The sequence below is a fragment of the Anguilla anguilla genome, chromosome 16, assembly GCF_013347855.1.
Source record: "Anguilla anguilla isolate fAngAng1 chromosome 16, fAngAng1.pri, whole genome shotgun sequence".
Lineage (NCBI taxonomy): Eukaryota > Metazoa > Chordata > Actinopteri > Anguilliformes > Anguillidae > Anguilla > Anguilla anguilla.
Genome location: NC_049216.1, coordinates 29,983,112 through 30,002,201, shown reverse-complemented (window position 1 = coordinate 30,002,201; position 19,090 = coordinate 29,983,112). Strand labels below are relative to the sequence as shown.

General features: G+C 44.7%; 1 long non-coding RNA gene across 2 annotated transcripts; it reads left to right on the top strand.

Annotated features, from left to right (window-relative positions):
• Positions 1-9,627: 9,627 nt before the first annotated feature.
• On the top strand, positions 9,628-13,213 carry LOC118214990. Of its 2 annotated transcripts, none has more exons than XR_004762742.1 (3): positions 9,628-9,787; positions 10,076-10,996; positions 12,287-13,213. It is a non-coding gene; the product is annotated as an uncharacterized LOC118214990 (long non-coding RNA). The 2 variants fall into 2 exon arrangements; XR_004762741.1 differs by lacking the exon at positions 9,628-9,787 and adding an exon at positions 9,916-9,943.
• Positions 13,214-19,090: the final 5,877 nt, after the last annotated feature.

Here is a 19,090-nt window from a genome sequence, read left to right as displayed (position 1 = left end):
CTAAAAATAAATTATTTTGATTAATCAGCTTTTGATAGGTAATCAGCTTGTAAACAACATCAGATCAGAAAAAGCATTACTGGAGCTTTGATATTTTAGATATAATTCTGAGAATTAAGTAGTCCTCAGATATATATAATATATAAATACAAACGGTTTATTCTTTGAAAAGCCACACTCTTTCTGCCAGCAAAATTTAATTTTCATTAATGATATTATTTTTGTTTCATTGTGCCAAAAACAAAAATGCTCAAACATTTGAACGTTTTACAGTGTGACATTGATGAAATCAGTCTTCCTTGATAAAGATATAATATAGATGCAGACCATGGCCGCAAGAAAAATTTGGCTGTGCTTACTATCCTTATGGGACATTTGGTTAGTAATGTGGGACATTTCTATCCATATCCTGCAAGAACATATAATTGTTTTGTATATTGTTGTATAATTTTTAATTCACCAACTTTCCCTCGTAGAACATTTTCTGATATTTATTATAAAATGAAAAATTCTATATAAACAAATTATTATTATCATTATTTTAAAATAAAAGTCCTTTGTATTTTTGGATAATAATCCTGCTGAATACTGCCTAGTACTGTATATACTATTAAGTTCTTTACTCAGTGTTTTGATAATGCATACAGTTGTGTTTCTTATTTATGAAGCAGCGACCTCTTTAGATCCAGTTGACCACGGGCAGGTTTTTGCAGAACTACCTTACCACAAACATCAATAACGAAGAAGCAGTTTGCTCCCCTGATTTCAAAATCTCAGAATGTGGACATTTACAACACCTCATGATTTCAAAACTCAGTTGACAGTTGTTGTTTTTTTTTTGGTTGCAGTGCAGTGTAATAGATAATACGGTACCTTGTGCATGTAAGATGGTGCATGGTGTTCGAGATTTGCTCCAGGGCATATCAGAACCATTAAAATGTTTTTAATGTGAGGTCTTGGAGTATGTGATGCATACACTCATACATTTTTGCTGACTTACAGTATGCTGCTGATCTTGTGTGTTTCCATCCAGAGTTTAAGTGTTTATTAAAAAGAAAGTAATTACCAGGGCATATCCTAAATGAGCATCGGAACTAACAAAGAATAACTGTGGAAAAATAACTTTTAAAAATAAAAACATTTAATTTATTATTGTGTTGTTCTGTGGTTGTTTTGGCAGCAGCTATAATCCCATGATGTTTGTATGTGTTTTGGTTTTGGAGACCAGAAATCGATTCCAGCCTCTTTTGCACCACGAATGCATAGAGGCCTTTAATAATGGCACTTGAGAACAGGTAATCGTATCAGAGGCGTTCATAGTCACAATACATATAACTCACAAGTTCTGCTTTGCCTGTGCAGTTGCGAGTACTTTTCCCTTTTAGTCATACGTCATTGACAAGATCAACCAGGAGATGACTGGAGGTAAAGAAACACAGTATGCAATGATATCAGGTTCACCCGCTGCATCTTATCTGTGAAGATAAAATGCCTGAAAGCTGGTTTGGATCTGGCCGTAACTACTTTTAAGATACGGGCGATATCGCAGAGAATAGGGGCTGTTTTACGTTATCTGATATTGTACCTGTTATCTGTTTTGCATTTTCTGGCTCATTGGATCAGGTTTAATGTTTAGTTTTGCGTAGGTATGTGGATCCCTGGCGGCTCATTAAAAATCAATCTGTCGATATATTTCCATGTACGTGAACGAAAAAACTGTGTATTTCCAGTGTTATGTGAGCTGCTGTTCAGAAGGTTCTGTGAGTTCGAACACGTTTCTGTGTGTTCTAAGCACATCTAATTATATTATTCCATCACCTGTTCCATTACACAGTGAAGACGGACTACCATTTTAGCAATTTAATTACAATGTAAGCAGTTATGTAATCAGTTTAGCAAGTGTCTTCACTTTATTTAATATGCTACTCGCATAATTAGTCGAGTAATTATTTTGCCTGAAGTACATAAGTCTCTTCTTTTTAAAGATGTGTTTGTTTTCGAGTTACAATTCTACTTTGCCATTATGGTTTGACGATAGGGTTTGATTTATGCGATGTGCTTAATGTAAAATAAAAAATGTCACAGAGTTGTGCTAATTTAGTAAATAATTTAATGTGCTAATTTAATAAAAATCTATTCATAAAACTTGACATAGAATCAATTGTTGATACAATATATCAGTATAATTGCTTAAAACCAAAAGTGATAGACTATCAATGGAACAAATTTATTTATTTATTTTATTTAATTTGTCTGTTTCAAAATGTGTTTAGCTCTTCTGGTAATTACAGTCCAGCTATAAATATTTAAGTCATGGGGCCTTAGGCTTAGCATGCGCAGGGCCTGGCACTGTGACTGGAATGAGCTTTTAGCCACGTTCTCACCCTCAGTGTGTTTAAGGAAGAATATTATACATTTTATTTCATTCTGGACACTGATAAAAGGCACCTTGCATAAAAAAAAATCAGAAAAGTTAAAATAGTGGATAAACCAGGGACAATCCTGATAAACAAGAACATGCCTGGACTGACATTAGAAAAAAACATCATAATATAACAATAAAGAGACATTACAGTGGGCAACAAGTAGGAACCAGCGTATTATACGTTATGACCCAGAGTGAATATGTGAGTTTTGAGGAGTTTTTTAATGTCTGATGTCAGGGGGGAGGGAGTCCCGGAGTGTGGAAGGCATGGGGCTGAAAGCTCGTTCTCCCGCTGTAGGGGGGTCAGGTGGGAGGGATGGGGAGCAGACCAGCAGAGGAGGAGCGTAAAGTGTGAGTTGGGGTGTACTCCTGAAGGCGGTAGAGAAGTAGGGGGGGTGTGAGGCTGTGTAGGACTTTTGTAAGTGAGCATGAGGATTTTGAATTGAATGCGGCAGTGGACCGGTAGCCAGTGTAGCTGAATGAGAGTGGGTGTGATGTGTTCAGAGGGTTTGGTATTTGTGAGGATTCGTGTGGCTGAGTTTTGAATCATGTGAGGTTTACTGATGAGTTCGAAGGGGAGTCCTGAGCGGAAGCCATTGCCGTAGTCCAGTCGAGAGGTGGCGAATACGTGGATCGAAGTTTCGGCACTGGAGACAGAAAGTGAGGGGTGGGATCAGGCGATGTTAGTGAGGAAGTGAGGAAATGCAGTTTATGGTATGTTCTTTATGTGTAGCTCAAAGGAGAGGGTATTGTCGAGAATGACACCGAGACTTTTAACTTCGGTTGACTGAGGGATTGGGTAACCGTTGGTGGGGGTGATGAAGTTGGGTGCTTTAGACGGGGTTGATTTTGAACCGATAAGCTTAACTTCTCTTTTACTGGCGCTGGGTTTGAGGAAGTTGACAGCCATTCGGGCCTTGATGTCATGGAGGCTACTTATGAGGGAGGGAGGTAGGGGGTAGAGGGGTCGTGGGTTTGGATGACGGATATAGTTGTGCATCGTCGGCGTAGCAGTGGAAATTGATGTCATGGGGCCGCATGATACAGCCAAGGGGGAGGAGATAGGTAATCAATCGGAGTGGGCCCAGCACTGACCCCTGGGGAACACCGAGTGTAACTGCAGCCAGCCTATGAGATAACAGTTACGCACCAGCACCTTAAAAGGCCTGCTGCCTAGAGGTGGAACAGTGACTGACTCAGTGACTGACTGTCCCTTTTCAGTAAACCACTCAATAGGTGTCTTCATGTTTTTTTACCCGTATTTTGCCAATTTGGAATGGGAGCCAATAGAGTTGAATTTATAAACATAGCTCATCACTACTACGTCCTCTGTGAGTTCAGATAGTGCCGTCTCTCCTTGCCCACGCGATGCTAGCAGCGACAGCTGCACTGGCACAGTTTGGATCTGAATCAAGACCGTGGTCTTCACGTTTTTGAATTGTGCTGTTAGAAGCTCTCCACGTAGTGCATCACTTCATTTAGACTGCTATAGAGCTCACTTAGGTTTTTAGATTATGTGGCAGTCATGTTGTGCTTCATTATCGTTATTAGCCAGCTTGCATGAGCGGTGATTGTAACAACATCATTCAGCGCGTTCCAAACACACTGCATTTAATAGGTAAAGGTTTAATGATTGTCGCAGTTAATTGAAGGATTGTTTGACTCACGGCTTGAAACAGAGGCTGTATCAACTCCTTTCTCTCTGGGGTATGGGTCTCTCTGGTAGACAGTCTTGTTTGACTGTAACTACAGATAATGAACCTAAAACTGAACTGTAAATCCTGTGGGACTGGTTACACAACATACTGAGGTATTTAAAGAGCCAAACAAGAATGGTTATCTAATGACCATTGGCAATGAGGGAGTGGTAGAACCTTGCTCTCCCAGTCCCATCACCCGCCCCACCTCTCTTTCTCTCTCTCTGCCTCGCCGTCCCCCCCTCTCTCTCTCTCTCTCTTCCTCCCTCTCTCCTTCCCTCTCTCTCTCTCTCTCTCTCTCCCCCTCCCTCCCTCCCTCTCTCGCTCTCTCTCTCTCCCTCCCTCCCTCCCTCTCTCGCTCTCTCTCTCTCTCTCTCTCCCCCCCCTCCCTCCCTCCCTCTCTCGCTCTCTCTCTCTCTCTCTCTCTCTCTCTAACTCTTATCACTGTGGGCCATGGTCACTTATCTGATGGTCTAGACACTGTTTATCCAGCAGGTCAAGCCGGTCACCAGGCTGGCAAAAACTGCTCAGGTGGACTGTTAGGAAACCCAAAGCCGTCCCCTCCCTTTTTAAACTGTGGCACTTCTCACAGTTCCCAGGTCTTCGTGTGCACAGGCAGGTCAAGGGCAATTTTATCCCCCCTCTCCAAATGACAGACCGCATAAGTTTATACTATTGCTACCAACAAGTGGTAATGTGTCCAGCAAAAGGATTATTTAATGGAATACTAATTAGCATAAAATATCAGCCTGGGTTAATTTTGGTTATTTTTTCAATGTGGGAACTGGAAATGTGCATCATGTACATTTTAATTAGTTAATTTCGTGTCATTGATTTTCAAAAAGCATATTTATTTACATATGAAAATTTTACTTTTTTTTTTTAGGTAATTTACAACTAAAAATAATTGATACTATTTATTGTATCACAGGATTTCCTGAGTTGACAGAAAGAAAAGGTTAGTATATTGCACAAATTTAGAAAGCCAAAGAATTTGCGTAGAGACGGAATATTTCTGTCAACGGCAAAGGCCTGACATCAAACATAGATTGAACAATATAACGATCAGATGAATGATTATTGTTTATCACCACCAATGTTCCTGGTAGAACACTGTCCTCACCACGGTGTGAAAGCTTGGCATCATTGGCTAACGTTAAAGGATTCAGAGCCCTAGTTATGATTAGCAGTACTCATGCTGAAGTACATTACAGGCATTTAGCAGACGCTCTTATCCAGAGCGACTTACACAACTTTTTTTTTTTTTTTTACATAGCCCTTTACATTGTATCCATTTATACAGCTGGATATATACTGAAGCAATGCAGGTTAAGTACCTTGCTCAAGGGTACAACGGCAGTGTCCTTACCCGGGAATCGAACCTGAGACCTTTCGGTTACAAGCCCAGTTCCTTACCCACTGTGCCACACTCCGTCCTCCGTACCAGCACATACACTGGAGTGCGGACTCCTGAGCACGCCTACGTGCACAGGGATTAACGCGGCACAGCCCGCTCAGCCGCGAATTAAAATGCGTAAAAATCTGAGCGTAATCTCGATCACCATAATCCCATTAAACAAGCCACTGAGAGAGAGAGAGAGAGACTGGAGCTATTTTGAGAATGTGCAGATTACAGAACAATAAGCAAAGCTTCATGTTCTTAGTCTCAAATTACTTCAGACATTCAATGCCAAGTTGGTGAAAGGTGCCATCAGGCTAATTTTGTTCAGTCTTGTGCTTAAATTCAAAGATGAGCATGTATGGCAATAGTATGTGTTTTGAAATTACATTATTAAGTACATTTATCTTCCTAAATTTATTTATTTATTTAACGGTTGCAGGAATTAGCACAATCTGATGTGGCGTGCAACTAATTCCAGTATTTTAGCTTTATCGAAGAATTATCTTGCAAAATTTTCATTGGTCATTTAAAAATAGATCTGACCATGACATTTCACACCAGTACCTCTTTGCTGACATCAGTACTAAAAGATGCACTTTAAAAAAACAAGGATTTACAAACTTATGAATAGCTCATTGTTTCTGAGAGGTTTATGTGAATCACACACATTCCCAAATACTTAGTTTTTTTTGTTTTTTTTTGCTTTGATCGATATGTGGTGTATTTATTTTGGAAATGTTGAGTGACAGAAACTGCAGTGCACGTACACGGGGGCAGAATGCTGATGGCCGTATTGGGAAGTAGCCTCTGCTTCCTCTTTCGTGTCTGATCAGAGAACAGCAGAGGGGTCTCATGATTGCAGGGTATTTATAGGGACGAGAGGGTACATCCTCTCCCTGCCACTCTCGGCAACCCAAGAACGCAGCTTTAAGGCAAACGCACGCACGACCCCAGGTCCCCGTTCACGTGTCTGTTACCTGCTCCTGCCTCTGATGCTCGATTGTAGAGACCCTCTCAAACATATCATGGGTTCATTCGTTGTTTTTGTGTTGTGTATTAACGGTGGTGGGTGAAAGGCAATGGGGGTGGTATGGGCGGGAATGGATCTGTGGGTTTGCGCCTGTATTACTGGGAGCCGTGAAATAGCAGTGTTTCTGGGGGCTGTTGGAGATTCTGTGAATGGGGCGGGGGACTGGGCAGGTCTGGGGGCCGGGGGATTGGGCAGGTGTGGGGGGGGGGCGGCGGGGGATTGGGCGGGTGACTGATGACTTGTCAAGTTTTCCAGTAATTATCTTCTGTGTACTTTTGTATTTTATGGAGGGGGCGGGGGAGTTGGGTTTCAAGTTCTTTGCAATCAGCTCTTGCATATTTTACACGGATCTCTTGGCATCTTGGGTTCAGATCTGAAACCACCCCCTCACCCTACTGTAGCAACATTTGTGACTGTGATCACCTCGGGTGGCATAAACTGAAAGGAAGAGAGACACAGTGTTAAAAATGCTCTGGATTTTTTGTACAAGCTGGCCAATGTGCAGTTGCATCATGATGCAGGAACTTTCCAGGTTTGACCGTGGTTGCAGTTATGGTCAGATTTAGTGTTACACATTCGGCTAGGTCCCACTTCAGGAGGTTGGATTTTGAATTCAAAAGTACCCAATTGAGCACGCTTCAGAATACAACCAACTTCGTTGTTCTGGTTAACACCTTCATAATGTGATATTTGAAAGATCCCCAAGAGACACAAAAAGCCCAGGGCCTCCATCCTTTTCCTCCATCCTCTTCTGCCAATGTCACCTGAAGTCCTCTGACGTCAAACTGGGCAAGGGGAATAAATGATTGGCCTCGGAGATAGCCAATGTTTGAGGAGCTTTTCAAACTGAGGTAATCACAACGATAACCTCTGAATAGCAAACTGATATGGGTGCCAAATCTGAAGACGTGCGAAAGGCCTATCAATATCATCGCTGGTAATGGATTGCTCGCAAACTTTGACCGCCAGCTTAAATGAAAGCTCCATGTGGTAGATAATAGACAGGAACCTACCCCACTGAGAAAAAAAAGAGGACACAAAACCACAGCACACAGAGGAGAGGGGCAGATCAGCAAAAACAGCTTTTTGGATTGTTGTTCCCTTGGTTACAGAGCCAACGGCCAATGGGGTCACCTTCAGTCATCTGGGTTTCTTTCCGCAGTGCAATTGCTGTCTTTTTTTTTCTTTTCTTTTTTTGTAGTTCATTAAAAGACCGTAGAAACAAATACATTCCTTATTAAAATGATGAATTGTTTCCCTCCATGACATGGCACAGAACTTTGAGGTGTTCCAACCGATCGCTTTCTGATGATAGACTCATTTTACTGTCAACAGGAATTTAGCAGAAAGCGCAAAGAGAAAAGAAAGTGCCTGCAGATCCTAAGCAGGCTTTTGAGGTGCACTGTCATTATGAAGGCTGTTTCCTTCAGTTCCAGCCAGAAAAGAAAGAAATGGAGAAAATGTTATTTAGAAAATATAATGTCAGTATTGTACAGTACTGGAAAACAAATTGTTAGCCCAACAAAAGAACATAGTAGTTAAAACCACAGTGGTTGCGTTGAGTGCCTACATGTTCAGCCACTCACAATGCACACTGTTGCACAGTTACACAAGCAAGCGATTCTTTTCTCCGGTCGCAAAGGAAACAAAAAAAAAAGGTCCCTAAGAAAAATGTGTGAGCAATATTTGTTTGGCTTGCACAAATTTTCCTGATGTAAACAATTACTTTTTTTCCATCAACAAGACATCAATAAACTCGAATGGCCGGGCTAGCATTCAAAGAGGAAACACATGTAACATTAGCTGTCGGTAAAATTAGGAAACCAGCTGTTGCAGTTAATGGAGTTGAATCGAAAACCTCAAAATCTGCAATGCAGTGAAAATGCACCACATATCCCCTACCTATCTCCCAGTTAAATCCTGCTTTTAGAAATCACCTGGGAGATGATGAGAAGGGAATGCAACACACATGCTTGAAATTATATAAATCTTTTTTTATTTTTTATTTTTCTGGGTTTCACTTTTTACGAGCAGGATTTTGCAGCGGCGTCTTATTTTTGTAAAGCGGTCACTTGCCCCTCTCCTTATTCTGCCAAATTAATTCTATATGGATGTTTCATGCATCGAACTGAGAGGCAAAACAGGATGAGCGTATGTAGCATTATGTCATTTTTTTCCCCCCCCGTTCCCGAAGGTGCTATCAATGTTATTGGTATTATTATTTTAGTATCAAACTCAATTCCAGCATCAACTCTGGCAGCCGTGGCAGTTTGCTATTGTTCTCAGGGGTGGATGATATAGAGTAAACATTCTGTCCGCTTTGAACTCCGCAGAAAGCCGGGGAGGCCGCGGGCGGGAATCTTTTTGAGTCCGGCTCCAAGCGATGATGCCGCTGTTTGATTCATTTTGCCTGCCGGCTTTTGGGAAATTGTGCTGACATCGGCTTGACATCTGGACATCCTGCGCCGGCCTGTCGATACGCCGGTGAGTTACGGTGCCGAAGCGGCCGCGAGCCAAGGATACCGCGCGGGGCCCACACAGCGCTCGCTGGGTTTTTTCCGAGCGCGCCCCGTCACGAGCGTCGCGTCCGATTCGGGGACGATGACGTCGTCTATCAGGGTGGGGGGTGGGCGGGTGGGGGGGTGAGGGGCGAGGGAGGGAGTCCAGGAGAGGGTAGCGCGAGGCTACTCGCGGCGGCGCTGCGTTAGCCGCGCGCCGCGCAGCAGTGTCTGCGGGGGGCCCGGGGTGTCAGAGCCGCCTCGTCGGATGTGCAAGGCTGTTAACTGCAGTCCAAAGATCGCCCTGCGCTCGCGGCCGAGGCGGACGTTAGCGGAGTCGGCGGTGACGTGTTCCTGTGGCCGACGGGCGGCCCGCCGCGCGGGGCCGTAGGTGCAGGTCGGGGGCGGGCCGGTGCTGCTGGAGGCCTGCCCAGTCACAGCTCACTTTGGACGCGCTGCGATAGCGCGCGGCCGGCCGCCAGAGCGGGAAATTTGGGCTCGGGCCCAAGCGGTACCTCACCTATCTGGCGATAGGACTGGGTCCAGAGGGCCTGTCCTCAGCTGCTCTCCGTAACCTTGGCTGTCGACGCTGGCGCTCAGGAGTCCCCAAAAAAACCCATGCCATTTTCACGCCGTCCCAGCATGCATCGCGTGAGCGCCGCCGTTTGCATCACCGGCGAAACGAGCCTCTCGGCGCTTCCCTCCAGGGCGACCGAATGACCTTACCGCCGCAACGTATGTCCAGCTCTCCGCAGATATTTTATCGCTCTCGGATTTGAAATTCGCTCATATTCACATTTGGACGTCGTTAAGTGCTCTTATTTGTGAGGGGTGGGGGGGGGGGGGGGGGGGGGGTGAGGGTGGTGAGAACAGGCTCAGGGATCGCCTGAGGTGAGCAGATAAATTTTTGTGACAGAAACCCTGTCCTTCATTCAGCCTCAGGGTTACGAAACACTGAAGATAAAAACCATTGAAGTGTCTTTTCCTTCATCTCTCTAATGGTTTTCTTACTTCTTTCTACAGCGCTTTGACCCACTTCCTGGTTGGCCTGAGGAAGGTATTCCTCGAAAAGCCAGTTGAGGATCTAGTGCGCATAAATGTGATTCGCTGCGTGCGGCTTGTTTCAGGGGAATGGATCCCGGATAATCTTTAGTCTTTCTGTTGAGTTATCTGTAAGAAAAAAAAAGAAAAAAAAAGCTAGTTAGCACTTGTCTCTGGAGGTAATGAGCACATCAGTGCCACACTCACACAGTGTGCTGTTTGAACAATGAACAGCAGGTGTGCAATGATGTGGTCTTGATAACCTGCAGTAACCCGCGAACACCAGTAGAGGGAGGCAGTCTGCAAATGACCATGGCCAGGACCCTGGAGCCGAACTCTGCGCTGCACCCTATTTCTTACGGTCTCTGGTTGCACCACGGTAACTCAGTCTGCTATAATGGAGCTGTTGCGTTTTGGGTTTAAAGCGTAGGTTTGTAATGATGTACCCATCTCTTATACTTCAGACTATTCATTTACTGGCTTTCGTTTTCTGGTGACGGTGAAGCCGTGTGTAAATCTGAGGGCTGTGTTCTGTTCTGTGACCCCTCAGCAGACTGTGGCCTCTTATTCCTCTTGTGCAGATGCGCTGCTGGCAGAAAGCAACCCTCAAGTCACGCCATTCCAAGTTCTTTATTTGTGAAGAAGCAAGTCCCAAATGAAAGCCATCCCAGGCCACGGTCCAATCACACACCAGCTGGTCACGTTCGTGCAACTGGATAAACAGAGCCCCCTACTGCGTTGCGTACGCCGCTCCGTGCTGTTTCATCAATAACCCGTTTCTGAACCCATCTTCAGATTCCATTTTCGGATACCGTCGAGTCTCTTAAAAGCCATTTACATGCGCAGGCTTGGAAGAGGCAAACCACCATGACACTCCATAATCTCCATGGAGGTGGCTGATAAGTAAGTGTATACCTCTGATGGAACTGCATGACCCTAATTGTATTTTAAATAAAATATGTGTTTGTTTGTTTTGTGTTTTTTTTTTTTGTATGTTTGCTTCCTTGTTGCCTAGCCGATGTGTAGAAAGCGATCACTTAAATCATATTTTAGCGTACTTTTGCAGTTCAGTTGAGCAGGTTCAGCTTTTAAAATGTCTCCTAATTATCAGTCATTTAAAATCTAGCTATTGTTCTTTGACATTCACTTTGACAGACGTGAGAACAAATGAACATCCATAAATATGTTTATATGACATTGTAATGGTGCCAGACTAAATCTAACACATTTTTAAAGATTTTTACACTAACAAGACTGCAGTCATGTCTCTTCACACGTGCACACAGACGAGATGCTGTTGTCACAGACTGTTTAAACTGTGAGTTTGGCAGCGTTTTTGGCGGAAAGGGGGCCACTCCTTCGCGTTCGAGCCGACGGTCGTTCGTTAGGCCCGGTTCCCGATTGTTTTCATTCCTCACGCTCGCTGAGCTTCGCATTTCGGCATCGCGTCTATCTGTGACAAACAGCCGTGGGCCGCGGCAAGCTCGCGAAGGCCTTTTTACGCGGTGCATCAGGCGTCTGAATCACCCGCTATTGTTCTCTGGATCTCGACTGTGGTGAGCTTTTCCTTCTGCTGAGAATGACACGCTATGTACTTCCGCACCCCCCCCCCCCCACCCCCCCAATTCCCAGCCAGCCCACACAACCAATCATGTGCAGCCCTGTGGTTTACTCTTTAAAGGTTAACCAATGAGGAGGCCTGACGGAAAGTTACTGTAACGAGCCATCGGGAGCTCTGTGCTGCCCATCCTGAGGAAATGGTTTCAGAGCAGCGATGGCGGTGTGTGACAGGTTCCCTGACAGAAAGAGGCAGTTAGGGCAGCGCAAACTGCGGCGTTTGGAGCACTGGGCCCCCACGCTCGCGAAACACGATTTTGAATTCTGTGTGAGAATTCAGCCGGCGTAACACATGTCTTTCCCTCCTCGTCTTCTCCAGCAAAACTGCCGGTGAAGCCCCACAGCTGTACACGCGGATTCCTGAACGCATACGAGATAAAACCACTCCAGCGGCTAGCAAGAGCGTGAGCTAAGCAGACCGCGATGTCCAGATCGAGAGGGGTTCTGAGTTGGCGTTTCTGCGTTTTCAGTCTTCTAACACAACCCCCTTTTTGCCCAAACACTGGAAAGCAGAGACATCTGAATGTGATCAAATAAATAAATAAACAAACCCCCCCCCCCCTCTCTACATTGCAGGCCTCTAGCTCTTGGTTATCAGCTTTCGAGAGAAGTTTCCCTTCAGCAGAACAGGACTGGCCAGATTCAGGGAGGGGAACTGCAGACCCAAGACCCAGCTGACAGTTGGATGATTCATTAATGCAAGGCAGGCCTTGGAAGGTAGGCAGCTTTCAAATCGAAAAACCTGAACAGAGTCTACATGTACATGTCATTACTGTAGACTCAGCCTTCTTCACAGTGCTAGAATTTTTTTTAAATGCCCCATGCCTAATGAGTTAAATCACAAATAAAATCCCAAAACTTTCTTACGCAGGACCCTTTGTTTAGTAACTTATCCCAAAGTCGTTGTCGTGTTACAGATCTAATGCTTTGTAAACATTCTTTTGAAAGAGCCACACAATGAACCATGTGAAAAACAGCAGTGAACTTGAAAGACAAGCTCGGGCGCAATGGGCCCATGTAAAACCTGTCAGATTTGTCAAACGATGCGTACGCGAGTGGGTAACGTTGTTTTCGTTTCATTATAGCGCTCCCATGGAAACCTGGTCCCCTTGGAAACCAGGCGGATTTGCTCGGATTTACACCCGGCAGTTAGGGTTAGGGTTCGGGTCCTATTGGGCCCAGGAGGCCTATTTTCAGTTTTTCTCAATGGATTGTGCCGTTCGCTTCCGTTTAATGTTTACCTATGTTGTATCAGTGACAACGACAACAAGAATCTTATAATAAGGACGTCATGTAGGCATGATTGCATGTGCTAGTTATGGATTCATAACTCTCAGGTTCTCTTTGTGTGTGTGTGTGCGTGTGTGAGGTCTCTGGTGCTGTGTATGTACAATGCCTTCATACCCATAAATAATTTTAATATTTTCGCTAATCTATAGCGATGTCTGGTCAAAGTGTTGACTTAGCAAAATATACAGCTACTGCAGAATGTTATTTCCGAGCAGCTGCTCTGCGTAAAATTCTAGAAGGGGGCTGTGGTAACAATCTTATGCCCTGGAAGGGGTTGGGGAGGGCGGCAAGGGGGCTGAACTGCCCAATCTCACGTCAAAGAAGGAGAGTGGGAAAGACATGGTGATATCGAGAGATATCGAAATTCATTCATTCAGAGCAAGGGGAAGACTCTGGAAATCATGCGGAAGAATGGCACTCCAAGAGTGAGATGCAGGGAATTCCACCTGTCTGTGAAGATGTCTGTGATGGTGTTTGAGGATTTCTGGAAGAGGCTTCCCGGCTGGTCTCTAATGACTGCCTCTTCTTGAATCCCGTCTCTCCTGAGTGTGTTACATCTCGCAAAACTGCTGACAGGACGTGCCGATAAGTCACATGAAAAATGATGGTTCCTGTGTAGGCTTAACAGCGAAACGGTGGTTCCTGTGTAGGCTTAATATTCAAACGCTAGGCTAAAGCCTGTTTAGTGGCTGGACTAACCATGAGAAAGCATGTTTTAAGTGCGGAGTATGCGAGGAGCATAAAGTGCTCAGTGTTAAGACGTGACTCTTGTCGATAATGCCATTCCTGAACAGATTTGCTTGGTAAAAATACATGAATATCCTCACACACACGCTGGCCGGGGGGCTATTAATACCCTGTAATCGGGTAATTGCTGACACATTTCCATGTAAAGTGCCTTAGTGTGAATTTGAATTACTGCATGACGTAAAGCTTCTTAAACCACCCCCCCCCCCCCCCCCCCCCCCCCCTTTCAGTGCATTAAAGTAGTCAGCTGTTATGTCCGACCTCCCTATGATGCTGTTTATGTGGTGCTTATGCTGCTTTGGTAGTGAAAAAACATGGAAGTACCAAACACATACTGACACATAGGCATGGCACATATGCCTACGTTTTATTTATAGACTTGTAGCATTTTATTTACAGTGTATTTATTTACTATTAATTACATATTAAGTTATTGTTTATATGGCAAGACTACAGTTGCTCAATAGTGAAAGAAGCCATAGGTTTCAATGGCATTAAGGAATTTGTGTAAAGAAAAACGTTTGACTGGGGAATAATTGGGGAGTTATATTGTAAGAAATTTAACAGTACACAAATACCTCATTGTTTGTTAGTTATAACACTTGAAGTAGTACTAAGTATATGATTAATTTCTAGTTAATTAAGAGTATATTGTGCACTAGAACTATATTGAAAGGACTATATGAGCTATCAAGACACTATGTTTGGTTGCATTGCTGCATTCAGCAAAAATAAAAATTCAAGTCAAAGAAACAACAACTTTGAACACGTGGCCCATTAAACCATATTTGAATGTGATGATTATCACAGTAGTTTCACCGCAGCCGTGTCTACAAGGAGTGCCAGGGTTGGTCTGAAACCTGCTAAGTCCTCTGGGATTTTTACTGATGGCAAAGCCCTTGCAGGGAATTAAGAGCAATTACCTCTTGTCTGGTTTGTGGCTTCTTCTTGGCTGGCGGAGCATCAGTGTTTTTGTTATGGTTTTTCTTTTTTTTTTTTTTACGAAAACGACTCAAAACAAAGGTGTCTGGACTTCCTTGACTCATATCACATCCCACGCGTGCTGCACAATGGAGCAGCCCCTAAAACAACAACATCATCAGCATCACAGAAATCTTCTTTGCTTTGTGTTTTCTGAAAAATGCACATTCCTAAATGAGCAGATCATACTCAAAATTCCTACTGAAACCGATGGGTTCACGGTATTCCAGCTCAAAAAAGGGTTGTGCATAGTACCCTTTGATTGCAACATCTACAAATGGTGGTAATAACACCTGGAATTGGCATTTGCTATTGTACCTATCAACACAATGACCTGGAGAGACACTCAAATTCTTCATTTTGCTATAACATTTTAGGAATAAAATATAAAAACAGCCATATGCGAAATAGCACAAATGAGCTTTTCAACTTGCATTTTACTTTGTAGTTTTATTGTAATCATTATAGTGCCCTACCTACATTTTTTTTTTCTTTGTCTTTGTCTTGGGCCTTGATCTGTATTCGTATACTCATGTGGGCAGAACAGTAATATGGCAGCCCTTTAAAGCAGGTTTACCATCTTTTCCAGTTCATAAAGCACTAAATATTGCTAGCGCTTGGACAAGGTAGCAGAACGGCTGCTTCCAGTGCGAACCTTTCTGTGCCAGCAACGTTGAGTTGTGCCATGAACAGAATAGGCCTATTCCCCCGGAATTACGATACTTATCATGAACATATAATCTTCTGGTCTTTTCTTGCGCTTTTAAAAAAAATAATATCTCATGTGCCCTTTTGCTTTGTGTCCTCTTCTCCCCCAAAGCTGGCACCAGTGTGCCTGTTAATCAAATAAAGGTACAAAGCAAATAAAATTAAGTAATAAAAAAAATAAAATAAATAATACAGCATTCCCCGCTGTGCTGCCGTCTGCCAGCGTTCGCTAGCCATTCCAGAGCGAGAGATCTGCGGGGGCGGACTCGCTTGGAACCGTTTCTTGGGGTTAGACGAGTGAAATGGACTCCGAACCGTTGAGAGGAGCCAGGATTGAGAAAGAGGAATGTTGGGGGGAACATGTAGTTTGCTGCCTTTTGGACAGAAGAGTGGACAGAACCCCAGATGAAATAAAACCGTTCCTTCTCCATCGGAAACGTATGGAAGGAAGGCATCTGGGTGAGCTGTTCTGAGCTCCTCACTGCAACCTCTAGTTCAGTTTCTGCCCTTTGTAACTTCTCTAAGTGTTGATATGAAGCCAACAGCCAGATTACCTCATATGTGTGTTTCTGTTACTATAATAACTGTGTTCCAGGGAACCTCAAACAGAATGTGCATCGTTTACGGTATATGATATATCTGCCAAGTAACTCTTGCAGGGCTGCTCAGTTAACTAAAAAAATACTCAGTAATGAATTCCATTATCTGTATGAAGGTGACAGTGTAATTCTTTACACAACACGCATGCACATACTCCCACACACACACACACACACACACACACACACAGATCTACAGTATGCCTGCACTCACAGATAAAATCAAACATACATATAAACATAAACACACACACACACCTCTCCTCCTTTCATTATCCCAGTAGTCTAGCATGAGCACACAATAAAGCAGCTTCCTAATGACAGAACCCTATGTGCTCATGAGTACGGGCTTGCCCACTAACCTGCACCAGCCTACCACACCTGACACACCACGCTTTTACTGTGCCCAACTTTATCTCAGTCCTGTTTTGGAAACATCCCTGAGGAACTGAATGAAGAATTAACACTAAGTAAGAGTATAATTTGCGTGGCCGATAGTCTGACAGTCTTTCATCTTCATCTGGTTTTTTCTTGAGAAATACATTGATACTGTTGTCATTCACATCTGTGGTTAAAGTATTTCTCATACAATAATAGTGCTTTTTTTAAAAAGAATTTTAAACTCGGTTCAAAAGAGCTTGCCACGCTACTGAAAAGTTCAGCATTAGGTTCTGCTGAAGTATTGCAAATATAAAATCATTTGCCTGTTAGCCATGGTAAAGATTCATATCTGAACGTTAAAGGTTCCCAGAAATGCTAAGGTTTTAAACTGCTTTGGACAGCAACTAGCAGAGGTCAGTGATTAAACAGAAAATCAAAAAGCAAAAAAGCTACTTAAGTGAATCCTGGAGTCCCTTGTTTTTTAGCTCTGGGCTCTGACCTATTACATGTGCTCTGGATCAAACCCGGACTGGAGTGCCCTTTCAATTGGTTTAATGAAATTGGACACAAATGGTAAGTTTTTTGTTTCAGAGTCAGGAAACATAGAAACAATGTAAAGCTAACTGCTTGGATCTAAGCAACGTAAAAAAAATAACGCTTGTGGCATTGATCCTGTGGGATTCTCACATATCATAACTAATACTGGTGCAAAACAAAAACACAGACGTCAGGGGTACAGTACATAGATGTTTGTAACAATTGCCACATGTTGCTTAACTCATGCAACCTGCAAAAGAAGCGTCGTTCCAACTTCTTGGGCATAATTCACTTGAGCATACCACTTATGTGAGATGTCAGGAGGCCGGGAACAAAGACACCAAATGAGAACCTACAAGCTGTGCTATAGGAGCGGAATATTGTGGTATTAACCTCTGTAATTGGATGATTCTCCCTGAACATGGAATAAGTCAAGTCAATGACTTTCAGTCCGCTGGTGAAGTGTCAGATAATGTAAACCCCCCCCACCCCCCTACCCCCCATTGCCGTGTGCATAGTCTGCCACCTAGTGGTTGAGAAGCAAGATGGCATTGCAGCTTAACTTTGGATACGTTCAGCGCTTTAACTGTTGTACCTTCGGACTGCAGTTGTTCCCTGGGTATACAAGAGCTGTCACCCTGGAGCCAAAACTCCTTTAATGGAGAACGTATTGTACCAACATGCATGGTTCCTTCTACTGTTTGATCATTTGAATGGAGACTGTGGATATACTTTTATTGCATGCTAAAAAAGAAATACAAAGTCAGTTATATGGACATTTCCATTGAGAGCTCTCAGTTAGACCAAAATATAGGTCACTGTACCCCATATCAGATGGAAGGACCGTAAAGCAGTAATGTTAAACTGAACCTTTTTTTATTTCCAAGAGCGGCTTTATTGTCTAATTAATCATTATTTACCGTCTGCACGCGATGTTGCGTGCAGCCTCTATCAGAGAAGTGTCTGCTTAAGAAGACGGAGAAGTTCATGTTGGATCTTGACCAGGCCTTTCAAACTTCGGTGCAGAAATATAATATTGTCCTTATCGTGTTCCACTGAATCACTGAAAAGGAGAGATGGATGGCCGTGGAGTTCAGTACCAAAGTACCCAGAATGTTGAAATATTCCCCAGACCTGAGGGGGGGTCATCTATCAGAAGATATGTTTTTTTTTTTTTTTTTTAGATTTTCAGCACGCGTTTTGATTTCGAAATGGACATTTGGCCCCTTTGATATTTTAGTGTGCCCAGCGGAGGGCCAGAGAGGTTAATTGGCGCGTGCGACTTCGGCTTTGGGGGGTGTGTTGGCAGGCCGGGAGGGTGGGGGGGCGGGGGCGGGAGAGCGTGAGGTCTTCCAGCACTTGGGGAAGGGTAGAACGAGAGGCCAGGCCAGGCCAGGCCAGGCCAGAGCTCGGCCCATCAGCGAGGTTTAGCCTGGTCAGCAGGGGCCCCTGGCCGGGAGAGCGGCGGCGGCCAGCACGCGCGTGCGTGTGTGTGTGTGTGTGTGTGTGCGTGTGTGTGTGTGTGTGTGTGTGTGTGTCTACGGGCCCTCCGTGGTGAAGCAACACCGCCACGTTCCCTTTCGCCACTCGACCGGCTGTGCTTTGCGCCGCGCCTCCGCTCCAAAGCGCGTTCCGGCGTGGGCGTGCGGCGCCCCTCGGGGTCCGGGGGGGGGGGGGGGGGCAGAGGGTCGCCTCAAAAGCGATTTCACCCACGGACGCTGCGCTACGGCCAGGGGGCTGCCATTGCCCCGGCTTCCATCCATCCATCCATCCATCCGCGATCACCCCCCTGTGGCTGCTGATTGGTGCACGGATTTTGGACGAGGCCCAATCAGATGAGAGGGAGTCCCCGGGCGCACGTGGCAGGAGCCTGTTGCTCAAAGCCTGCTGGCCTGGGCTCAGGCCCCACAAGTCCTGGCTCCTTTCCTGTGTTCTGCTCGTCCCTGGACAGGGCTGGGGGTGACGTGTCCGGGGGGGGGGGGGGGGGCGACGTGTCCGGGGGGCGTGGGGGTCAGGGCAGGGGGGGCTCCCGAACAGGCTGCACACGCACAGACAGACCCCGAAACACCGTTCCAAGCAGCCTGACCCAGCCTGCTCCTCTCTGATTTGGGACAGGGGAGCTTTTCCTCTTCTTTCA